Genomic DNA, 6,216 nt, shown 5'->3' on the forward strand with positions numbered 1-6,216 from the left:
TTCAGGTTAAGCCCAATTCAAACCACGATCCAAAAATCTTGGAAGGAATATTTAAAGGATTTATTCATAGAGCTTTATCAATTTGCTCTGAAAAATTTTTAAATAAAGAAATCGATTTCCTAATAAATGTGTTTGCTGAAAATGGATACGAAAAGAAGAAATTACAAGACCTTGCAAATATTGTTATAAAAAAACGACACTCAAATAATGAAATAGTTTTATCTAACAACAAAGCAACTATGCCAACTATATCACTACCGTGGATCCCAGTATTATCACCAAAACTTCGAAAAATCTTTAGGAAAGCAGGTTACAGGGCAGTCTTTAAATCCAGTGCAAATCTTAAATCTTTACTAACTTCGCGCAACAAAACAAAACTACCATCAAATAGCCATCCCGGAGTATACCTAATAGAATGCGAGTGTAAACAAAAATACATCGGTGAAACAAAAATGAAAATAGCAACAAGAACAAAACAACACCAAAATAATGTTTTTGAAGAAAAATTAGAACAATATGCAATTGGCCATCATAAAATTAAATGTTCAGGTAATATAAAATGGGATCAAGTAAAGACGCTAAAAGTAGAACCCAAAAAATTTGAAAGAAAAGTTCGAGAGGCAATCGAAATTCAGTTCAACAAATGCGGACCTAAAAATGGAGGTATGAATTTAGATGACGGTCAATATGTAAAAACGCAATTCTGGACGCCATACTTTTTATACCTACGAAATATTAAAGAAGCCCAACTAAAGCGAAGTTTAAAGAAGCCATTAAAAAGTGACATTACCGTTAATGTTTGTTTGTAATTTAATTTAATAATATTTGTAATTAAAGCTGAAGATGCTAGTATCAATAATCTAGCGAAAATTTCTTAGATAAAATAAAAAATTAGTATTGAGAGAATTCGTATTTATTGAAGTTCATATATTAAATATATATATATATATATATATATATATATATATATATATATATATATATATATATATATATATATATATATATATATATATATATATATATATATATATATATATATATATTAGGGTGATTCATATTTGACGAATTTTTGAAAATCATGTTGGTCCTACCTGGAATGGTTGACCACCAATATAAAAATAATTCCAAGCCCAAAAATTTTAATGTCACGTGAATTTAGACGTCCCCGCCAGCCAAATTTGTGTATAAAAACATAGCAAACTTCAGGGGTCTGGCGGGCACCTTTAAAATCAACACGGAAAGCCAACTTTTCTTCTGTATGGTATATTTTGGACTACTTATTTATAATAGGGTAGGACCAAAAAGAAATACGGTGGTATTTATTCCACATGATGTGGAGAAAGTGGCCGAAAAACCGTTTTTTTCATAAAATGACGCATTACGATGTATAACTGACGCTTGTTTATTCTTCATATTTAGATCAAATTTTGAAAATTAATATTAGAACTAAGCATTAATAATGTTTATATAGAAGGGGCATGTCAATAGCTACCCGCCCCCCTCACTCTATTAATAGGGATTTATACCCCCTCTATCCCTTCTTCATTGGAAGGAGGGGGGTGGCGAAGTTATTTAAATTTTATTATAAATATTTTCTTTAGCAAAAAAGAAAATATAAACATTAAAGGCGCTACTGCAGTTTCTCCCCCCCCCTTTTTTTATTTTTGATTATGATAGAGAATTTTATGCTGATTCAGAAAAGTATAAAAACATGGACCTGAAAATCAACGGAAAGTGCTCTATTTCGAAGTCAAAGTTGAAAAAAATCCCACTAAAAACCCTAATATTCGCCATTTTTTTTCAAAACGCTTTCATTTTTAACGAAAGTTAATTACCGTTACATTGCGCAATAAAAAGACCTGGTTTCCATCAGCCTTCGCATTACTATTTTAAAGTGTTATAACGAAAGTGTAATAAACGAAATGAAATTAATGGAAGATTTCAAATAAAAGTTGAACGTAGAGTGTGGGAATGTAGACAAACTGATGAATAATTATTATTGTATTGTACGCTGGTTTTTTTTATTAAAAAAAACGGTTTAAAGATGACATTTTCTAAATTTTACGTGATAAAACAACTATGAACTAAGTTTCAAAAGTTCTTCTTTTAGGAAACAAAACTGCTGAATTCTTTTTTAAAATTCATTACAAAAGTACATTACTTGCAATATAGTTTATTCTCTAATAAATCAAAAAACGGCTATTTTCATTGCCACGAAAATTGCGCGAGATAAACATACTTTAACGACTTTTTTTAATGTAAAAACCATGCTATAAATGTATTGCTTTTGTCAGCCAAAAAATCATTAACTTAATATTCTCAAAATGGCGAATATTAGGGTTTTTAGTGGGATTTTTTTCAACTTTGACTTCGAAATAGAGCACTTTCCGTTGATTTTCAGGTCCATGTTTTTATATTTTTCTGAATCAGCATAAAATTCTCTATCATAATCAAAAATAAAAAAAAGGGGGGGGGGGGGGGAGAAACTGCAGTAGCGCCAACATTAAATTATGATAACATTTTGATTCCTTAATATTTTGGAATAATTATTCGTTTCCGCGGTTTTATAAACTAACATATTGTCGTATTTGCGGAAGACATTTTGTCGTAATTTTACATTCTGTGTGTATGTGGTGTATCCATAACAATCTACAAAAGGTAAACTGTCTGCGGTTATATACAAAACTATTATTGTAAAATACATTTGGCTTAAACAAAGAATGAATATCAATTGTTTTCTTTTATCAAATTACTTTTTAGAAACCAAGATGTCAAGATCGACTAGACTTAAAACAAGGGCATATCTTTTTGAAGAAGAGGATCTTAAAGAAAATCTTCCAGAAATAATGTTTTCAACAAATAAAGACATTATTCTCTACTTTCAGTTCAGACGATCTGGAAAACAAAATAACTCCAACAAAAAAGCTGATTGCTTGTACCATTGGTCGTCAAACAGCAAAGTGTTCTGGTCTTGGTAGCTGTCCTGAAAATTGCATTATGTTCGCAGTTAAGAAACCATGGGTAGACGGAGGATACAAGGATGGGATACTCACTGATCCATTTTTAAGGTACACCAAACAAAATTTAATTCAAATTAAAGGGACAGGTTACCATAAACACACCACAAAATTTGGATAATATAATATTTTCTAAACCTGTTATATATATTATTATAGGAAGCATATCACTGATCTGATCAACAGCTGGGAGAATTTAAAGAAAAGTAAGTGTAAGAACTCAAAAGAAGCAGGAAAAGCTAGACAAGATTTCAAAAAAAAAGGAAAGAAAGTTTTTTGGATTGCTAAACCAAATATCCAAGATATTCTAAAGAAGACTTGTCTTGATAAAGATTCGTATTGTACCGATATGAAATTTTTGAGAGATCAAAAAACCAGTCGTAAAATGACTCTGGGTAAAAAAGACAAAATTTATAACCGGAGAATTAAGAAGAGAGAACAGAGAAGATTGAAAAATCCACAGTTAGTACACAGTGTTGAACAGTTTTCTCAGAGAGATGATTTTACTACAGAGCTTCAGTTTTCCTCAGAAACCAGTGATGTAAATACCAGCATAGACTCAGATTGTTCGTTTGATTTCGATCAGCCAGGTCCAAGTAATGACACGCCACAATTAGCCAAGGATTTTGTAAAAGATATTGCTATGACTTCAGTTTCCAAAAATATTTCCTCTAGAGATTTGCTGCATGTGTGTACAGATTTGGTTGTTAATTCAGGTGGAAATGTTAAAGACTTTTTACTGTCTCAATCTACCATTTGGCGGGCACAAAAGAAAACCATCCAGCAAAATGCTGCCAAGCTCAAAATTGGGGTTAAAAAAGCTGCTGAGAAAGCACTTTTCCCCATAATAGCTCACTTTGATGGAAAAATTATGGAAGATATTACTAATGGGAAAAAAGAGAAAAGAGATAGGTTTGCTGTTTCAGCTAATATTGATGGAGACATTAAGCTTCTTGGAATTCCAGTAATGGAGCATGGGACTGGAGCTGCTCAGTATGAAGCTTTGTATAATGTACTTGAAGATTATGGAATATGTGGCGATGTGAAGGGACTATGTTTTGACACAACTGCCTTAAATACTGGAAGACATTCAGGAACCAATATTAGGTTCAGTCAAAGACAGGAATCTATTTTATTAGAGCTTGCCTGCAGGAGGCATATATATGAACTTCATCTCAAACATTTCTGGGAGCAAATTACCTCAGGCAAAACAGCAGCTCCAGAAAATTTAATGTTCAAACGGTTTTAGACAAACTGGAATGACATCAAGGAAACTGTTGATTCTTTCAATTTAATAAGGTTTGATACCAATTCCATCAGCAATACTTTCTTGGCAACCCAGATTGAGGAAACTATCCAGTTTTGCAAAGATGCATTAAACACTGACATATTTCCAAGAGGGGATTATAGGGAGTTATTGGAACTTACCCTGATGTATCTGTATCCTAAAATATTTTTCAAAGTTCGAGCTCCAGGCTGTGTTTCTCATGCTCGGTTCATGTCAAAAGCCACTTCTACTTGAAGATTCAAATATTGAGAACACATCTGCCCTATGATTTGACTGGTGCCCAAAATAAAGAGTTAGAGACAATGGCAGAATTTATCGCAATTTTCTATTCTGTCTGGTTTCTGAGAACCTCATTGCCCTAAGCGGCACCATTTCAGGATGTAAAAGCCTATTGGCAAATGGTGCTGTACAAAGAATATGTAGAAAAACGCGACTCTGATTCCAAGAGAGTTCTAAACGGAATTGAAAGTACAATGATGTCAATGAAAAGGCACACTTGGTACTTAGATGAAACTTTGGTTCCACTTGCTCTCCTAGACCCTACCCTTCCTGATGTGGAGAAAGAAAACATCGCAAAAACATTACTCTACAAACCAATTCCTGATCACTTTCAGCATTCAGAGAAGTCAAACTTGATAAACAAGTTAAAATTTAAACAAGAAGTGCCACCAGGACTTACTCCATTAATTGGAGAGAACTCTTGGTTCATCTTCAGTTTATTAAACCTGACAAGAATGGAGGACAAACTTTGGTTAAACTGTCCTGCTCCTATATGGTGCTATGTTGACCAGTTCAAAACATTCTCCAATTTTGTAAGTAAACTTGAAGTAGTGAACGATTGTTCTGAAAGGGCTGTAAAGCTTGTATTAGAGTTTGTGAACAATGTTCACAATGAGGATGATCACCAAGAACTTATACTAGCTGTGCAGCAAAGACGAGATCACCTCCGTGGGTCAGAAACCAAAGAACAGTTGCAGCTAGCGTATGAAGCAATAGGAAAGCAGAGAAAAAAATAACATGATTTATATACTATATTTATGCATTGCAATAATTATATTATATTTAAATATTATGATTTTAATATTTATTTTGCCAAATGATGTTTTTTTTTGCTAAAAAAAATAAAGTAGTTTAAAATTATATGATTTATAATAAAATTTAAATAACTTCGCCGCCCCCCTCCTTCCAATGAAGAAGGGATAGAGGGGGTATAAATCCCTATTAATAGAGTGAGGGGGGCGGGTAGCTATTGACATGCCCCTTCTATATAAACATTATTAATGCTTAGTTCTAATATTAATTTTCAAAATTTGATCTAAATATGAAGAATAAACAAGCGTCAGTTATACATCGTAATGCGTCATTTTATGAAAAAAACGGTTTTTCGGCCACTTTCTCCACATCATGTGGAATAAATACCACCGTATTTCTTTTTGATCCTACCCTATTATAAATAAGTAGTCCAAAATATACCATACAGAAGAAAAGTTGGCTTTCCGTGTTGATTTTAAAGGTGCCCGCCAGACCCCTGAAGTTTGCTATGTTTTTATACACAAATTTGGCTGGCGGGGACGTCTAAAGTCACGTGACATTAAAATTTTTGGGCTTGGAATTATTTTTATATTGGTGGTCAACCATTCCAGGTAGGACCAACTTGATTTTCAAAAATTCGTCAAATATGAATCACCCTAATATATATATATATATATATATATATATATATATATATATATATATATATATATATATATTAATAATAAACATCAAATAATACGAATTCTCTAAATATAAATATTAATTTATTATGAGAAATTTTCGCTGGATTACAGTTACCAGCATAATCAGCTCGTAAAATTATTTTAAGTTACAAAAAACGGTTAAAATTAACTGACGTCAGCAGTTGAATGG

General features: G+C 32.3%; 1 pseudogene across 1 annotated transcript; it reads left to right on the plus strand.

Moving 5' to 3' along the window:
* Positions 1–2,551: 2,551 nt before the first annotated feature.
* Positions 2,552–5,351, plus strand: LOC149885042 (uncharacterized; annotated as a pseudogene). Its single transcript, XR_016455175.1, has 3 exons — positions 2,552–2,661; positions 2,764–3,071; positions 3,180–5,351. The product of XR_016455175.1 is annotated as an uncharacterized LOC149885042 (transcript).
* Positions 5,352–6,216: the final 865 nt, after the last annotated feature.

The sequence above is a fragment of the Hydra viridissima genome, unplaced genomic scaffold, assembly GCF_058129835.1.
Source record: "Hydra viridissima isolate aposymbiotic clone 2 unplaced genomic scaffold, HvirCarnegie_v1 scaffold_8, whole genome shotgun sequence".
Taxonomy (NCBI): Eukaryota; Metazoa; Cnidaria; class Hydrozoa; order Anthoathecata; family Hydridae; genus Hydra; species Hydra viridissima.